Genomic DNA, 6,348 nt, shown 5'->3' with positions numbered 1-6,348 from the left:
CCCTGATTGTTCACCTGCCAGCCTGGCCACCGTGAGGGATGTACTCAGTGTCCCCCAGGGTCCTGTGGGCACACAAAGTCATAACAGCATTTTTTGCTCCCCTCCTAGGGAGGCAAGTATACATGAAAATTTAAAATGCAGGTTTTGCATCAGCAGACAGGTAGCAAGAGGAGAAGCTTTCAGACTCAGCAGTACCCCGTGAAGATGATTCTGGTTCCAGAGCAGAGCTGGAGAGGTGGAACCACAGCAATGGACTCACCCAAAGCTCCTGTGCTGCCACAGCAGCCTGCAGTCCATGGGATGGGACAGAGTCACCCCCAGCCCCTGCCACCAGCGTGTCCTTCCCTCCCTGGGTGCAAAGCCTGGAGCTGGGGAACCTTAACCAATGCTCTGCTGCCTCCTACAAAAGATTTTCTGTGACTCACAATTAATGCCAGTGAAAATCAAATTTAGTGTCATAGTTAATGGCACCTGGGTCTGTGCACAGGTAAATTTGGTGTGCTCCAAGGTACCAACCTCAACACCCCCGTGGTGCCCAGGGTCACACCAGGAGCAAAGGGGAGAAAGCAGCCACTTGTCCAAGGCTGTGGATGAGCTCTGTCCCAGGGCTGGAACTGAAACCAGCCCAGCTCACCACACCCAAGTGCCTCTGCAGAAATCAAAGTATTTTTTCTTCTACATAAAGGCACTGGGAATTGTGCTCAGACCTGCACTGATGGTGATGTGGAAAAGCCAGGTCACACCTCTCCACTTTTTCTGCTTTTCCCTTGTGTCCAACAGCACTGGCCAGATGAGCCAATGACTTTCTGTATCAGATCAATTTTCCCTTTGCTGAAAAAACAGATTGCATTAAAATTATAAGGCTATTGATGGAAAACTTAGTCACAAACGAGGTTGTGGTTCTTGTTCTTTATGCCAAACAAATCAAGGGAGTGGTAGCCCATTAAACTATATACTTCATGTTAGCTTCATACTTAGGCAAAAAGTAAATTTGTGCAAGATTTCCAGAGGCTTTGTTTCACAAACAAAAAAAGAAATAGTCATGGGAAAATTACAAACAATTTGGCACTAAGGAAATTATGAATGTAATTTCCTGAGCTCAGTGTGCTGAAGGAGCTGCAGTAAATAGCTGTCAGGCAGCTTTCTCCAACAAAAGATTTTAGATTTGATACCCAGCTGTGAAGGAGATTTGTCTGTGCTGGACTTTTGCTCTCCTTCCAGTCAGATGGGATTTTCAACTGGCTTAGTTTAGCTGGCACAAAGGGAGCATGGGTGTGTTGCCTTTGGTTTAACCAAATTTTCTGGGAATCATCTCGTAAGTAAAAATGACAGAACTCACTCCTTTGCTGAGTTCTGCTGAAGAAAATTGATTTAACAATGATTTGAAGTCAAACTGAGAGACCCAAGAGAAAGATCTCAGACATATGCATGGCTACAGAGAAGTTGTCTTCCTGCCACTTCCAAACTGAAATAAATCTCTTCAGTAAATCAGATTGGGATTTTTTTTTCCCTCAGCAGCTCAACTGAGAGTTGGGAACAGAAGAAGAAACTGAACCAACAGCAGGGAAAAATATTTGGCATTAGGTATTCTGGATCTGAGGAAGAACACGAGAATTGTGCACAGACTATTTAGATTTTGGTGAAATGGCCCCTCAGGACAGCAGCTCCCTGCCAGGAGGGGTGACAGAGGCAAAAAGGGCGCTGGGTGCTGCACATTCCCTTTGCACCTCCCTGGAACAAACCTGAGCTGGTCAGGTAAAGAAATTTGAAATATGCTCCCATTTGGGGCTGGTCAGGCCCTTTTGGGGGCTGGTTTGGGAGGGGCTGGAGCCTCCCCAGAGCTGCAGGTGCAGGTGGGAGCAGTGGGTGCTGCAGAGGCAGGAGCAGCTCTGCTGCAGGAAGGGTCACTCAGAGCCCTGCAGAGGATCCTGCCCTGCCAGTGTCCTTGGCAACCCAGAGCCACAAACAGCCAGTGGCAGGAGCCAGGAGGGACAGAGGGATTGGCCAGTGTGAAACCTGGTAACTGGCTATAAATATTTACACACTGGCCTCAGCTTTACTCGTTCTGCTGCATCAGAGGCTGGGCGGCCGCGGAGCGCAGGTATTAACTGTGCTGCTTGTGGTGCTCCAGGGCTTCAGCAGCACCATCAGCTCCACTCAGTGTCCTGAGCCAGACTGGATCGTCCTTTCCCAGCCTGAGGAGCCGCTGCATCCCTCTCTGCTGGTGGTGTGTCCACAGCAGAGGTTTTGCCCCAGCTCCCGTGCCAGCCCAGCCAGCTCTGTGCTCAGAACTGCTCCAGCACCAGCCTGGCCCCGGCTGGACTCTTCTCCCTGCAGCCATGGAACTCAGTCTTGCCAGCACTGCTGAGGCCAAATGCCAGCTATGGAATCTCAAACTGAATATCTGTAAAGCCAGGATGATCCATTTTTTCCAGGGATTTTTTTCCTCTCAACCCTTGTCACGAGCACCATCAGTCCATAATCAGCTCTGCCATCAGACTGCAGCTGAAGCAACAAGTCCCTGATGGAGCTGAGTTTGGAATGTCACAGTGCCACAGGCCTGGCTTCTCTCTAGCAGGACAATAGCCCTGAGCCCTCTTAGGCATCTCAGCAGAATTGAGGTACAACACAGCAAATATCTCAGCAACAGAGCTCCAGCCCCTGCAGAGCACAAACCAATCACAAGGGAAATTTGTTCGCCCTTTGTAAGAATTTGGACATTTTTGTGTGAGCTGCAGACACAGGTCTGGGGTCCCAGGTGGAAAACATTTCAGACATGCCCTGTGCAGTTTAGAACTGCATCACCTGAGCTGGCCTATAGATGAATCCTTGGTTTTGCACTTTGAGAAATGGACACCAGTGCAAATAGTGACCTCAGACACTCAGACATCGTTTAGCTAAACAGCTTTAGGATGGTCAGGGCTATTTCAAAGCTGAAAATTAATGGCAGCGTACATGGAGAAGGGAAGAAATTTGCATTAAACCTGGCCCATCTGTCACTGAGATACACAGGCATTTCCAATTCCCTCTTATTGCAGATGTCAAAAGCTTCAGAACCTGTGAGAATTCACGTAACATATCCAAAGCACCAGTGATTAATATTAACTACCTGAAAAAAGGGAAAGGCAACCAATGCTGCATCTCTTGTTCTCTTTTCTCTTGTACCTGTGGGAATTCTAAGAGTGAGCTGTATCACAGAAGAGCAGATTCAGCCATCCATCATCAAAGGGTGCACAGGAGACACTTCAAGGCTCTGCAGGGACTGAGGATGCTGTGAGGATGTGGAGACCTGCTGTCCTTAGCTGGTTTTAAGGTCGTACCCCTGGAGCTATTACCCAGAAAAGGTACATTTTGGTTCAGACATTGCTGAGAGCAGGAAGGGCACAAGAAAATCTTTGCTGCTGTCTCAGCCAGGCACATTTACATTGCCAGGTGTTTCCATGCTCAGCCAGTTGGTGTTTTCCTCTTCTCAGAGCATCCTTTGCCCTGCAGTGCCTGCCCTGCCCAGCACCCATGTGGGTAATCTGGCACAACTGCCCTGCCTGCTGCAGGTGGAAGGGCTGACACGCTGCACAGAACTGACAGCTTTAATTTATGCACATTTTTAATCTTTTCCCACATTCCTGGGAGCTTATGCACACAAGAAAGGGAGAAATGTTCACACATATCCTTAAAAGCAGCCATGACCACACCAGTGTGGAACATGCAGGCTTAGAGATTGCAGCCATATAAGGGCTCCTTGGGGCTGGAGCACCCCTGGGGGGAGCACAGCTGGTGGAATTTCCTACTAAAGGACAATTAATAAAGCCCCAATCCTTTTGTGTATACACATGTCTAAATATTGGACAACAGATTCAAACTTTGCTACCCCACAACCCTGAACCTTTCAGGACTCCTGAACTCATTAACAGATTTGTAGCCTCTGACCCAGGTTCCAAGTGCAGGGACAGTGAGGGCTGGAGATAGGAAAAGCACCAAGAGGGGCTGTTTAAGGGCTGCGAGTCCCAAAGGAAAGTGCTCCAGAGCCCCTGGTCCCCAAACCCTGTTCTGAGAGCAGCACTGAGTGGTGACAGGCTGGAACTCTGCTTTCCCTGGCTGAGCTCTCCAGTCCCAGCTTCAGCCCCACACCTCACCTCTGCAGCACCCTGAGGCTTTGCTTTTCCTCTTCTCTGAGGTCCAGGGGCTTCCAGGGACATCAGAGCCACTGTGGCACTCCCTGCTTGGCCATGGCTGGGACAGGGCACCAGGAGGCTGCAGGCACCAGGTGTGCTGAAATGCCTTTGGGATAAATGAGACACACATTGCTCCCAGCTGGGTGGGGAGCAGGGGGCACACACAGAGTTGGTGCTGGGCAGTGCTGCTACCCCTGCACTGGACACAGAGAGTGCACAAACACTCCCAGTCCCTGGGCTCCCTCACCAGCCTGGCAGATTTTGTCAGGGTTGTCAGCAAGGACACCATTCCTCCATTTTTATATTACTACCTCTTCCAATTATTCTCCAATCACAGACATGTGTGGCCAAAAGAGATTTTTTTTAATTTACTGGTGTAAGATTATATTTGGGCTCATTGCATCTGAGAGGCCATCTCAGATGGCATCTGCATCTCACCAAGAAGTTCCCTCCACAAAACTCCCCACATCTGGTGAGAAACCCTTGTGTGGAGCTGTGACAAGAGAAAGTCCTCCTGCAGCGGTGCAAGCAGCCATGATGATCACAAATTGGCTGCAGATGTCAGCAAAGCCCAGTGCTGGGAATGGCCTGGTGCCCAGGTGAGGTGAGACACACACCTGTGAGACATGGAGAGCTCAGGTGATGTGAGACACACCTGTGAGACACGGGGAGCTCCAGCAAGGGCTGCAGCTCACCCCTAAAACTCATCCTGCAGTCAGCTTGTGGCCTTAAACTCCTCATTCTGAAAGCTTAGTAGGGAGAAAGTGGCCAAGAAGCAGCTGGGCTTAAAGGTTAAAACAAGGCACAGGGGAGATGTCTGTGAGCACCTCCACACTCCAGGGTTTGAGAGGGTGGTGGCTCCTGCCAGGGGCTCAGGGTGTCAGAGCAGTCGGTGCTGCTGCAGGATTCCTCTCCTTTGTGCTGATAAGGACTCAGCTGGATGGTGCTGAGCCCACGGGGCATGGGAGGGTCCCTGGAGCTGGCTGGGCTGGGCCCTGGTGGCCCCATCTGCAGGGACACCGTGGGGATGGACAATTGCTGTCCTTTCCAATATTGCCATCTAGAGGGCCCAGCAAGGACCAGAGCTCCTTAAAGGCCATGATGAGATAAGAAAGAATCAAAGCCTTGCTTTATAAAAATTTTACCTCATATAAATGCTGCCCCAGCATGATGTGGAAATGGAGAGCCAAGGGTGCAGAACTGTTGGTGACTTTGAGCACAGCAATACAGGATTGCTCTAAACACAGCCCTGTGATTTTTTTTGAGGCTGTAGATACCCAATGCTGGCCCATTTCCCAGCCCTTTACTGATCCCCACATGAAGATGGACAGATGGCACTGACTGAAAGCTGCCCCTCATCAGCTCAAACTGAACAGAACTGATAAACAGGGACTGATCAGCAATGACAGCTCTGTGCACCTGCCTGCAGGGAATGTCCCCATCCCAGACCATGCAGGAACTGCCTTGTCCCTGCTTGCTGTGCCCCTGAGCAGCCCCTGTCCCAAACAAGTGAGCATGGCTGAGGTGAGATGGCAGCTCCTGGCACAGGGAGCCCATCCAGGGGTGCCCAGCTGCAGCTGCCCGGGTTGGAGGGGCTGGACACAGCCCAGGGGATCCCAGCTACATTTTGGGTGCTGGGGGGGCCACTCACCAATGGTGAGGGGCCTGAATCACACCTTGTTTCAAGGAAACGTTTGAAGGGGTCTGCTGCACTTCTTGGGAGGGTTTGGGAAGGTGAAGGGCTGCCAAAAGGCATTTGTTCAATTGCTAAATGATGTCCTTGTTTGCTTCAGTTACATGCCCGAGCCCAGCCCCAGCTGGGCAGCACGTATCCAGTGGGATTATGGTGTTTATTCCAGCAGTCAGGATGCTGAGGTGGGAGTGCACAACAGAATTAGCACCAGTTCATAGCAAGAAAATAATATAACACCTTTGTATCCTGTAACACCTTTGTCTCCTGTCCCATTGCTGTGACATCCAGCAGCACAGGCCATGCTAGGCATTCCTCTCTCACTCAGCTTTTGGGAGCAGCAGGCTCAGTTTTGGGACAGCCCAGCAGGACAGCTCAGGATCCAGCACCCCACACAAAGGCCACAGTCCCTCTGGAAAGCAGCACAAAGTGTGGTAAATAATTATCAGTGTCTCTGCCTGGTAAATAGGTGTACAGGCAGAGCTG

Source organism: Melospiza melodia, chromosome 16, assembly GCF_035770615.1.
Source record: "Melospiza melodia melodia isolate bMelMel2 chromosome 16, bMelMel2.pri, whole genome shotgun sequence".
Classification (NCBI taxonomy): domain Eukaryota; kingdom Metazoa; phylum Chordata; class Aves; order Passeriformes; family Passerellidae; genus Melospiza; species Melospiza melodia.
Note: the sequence above shows the minus strand (reverse complement) of the source record.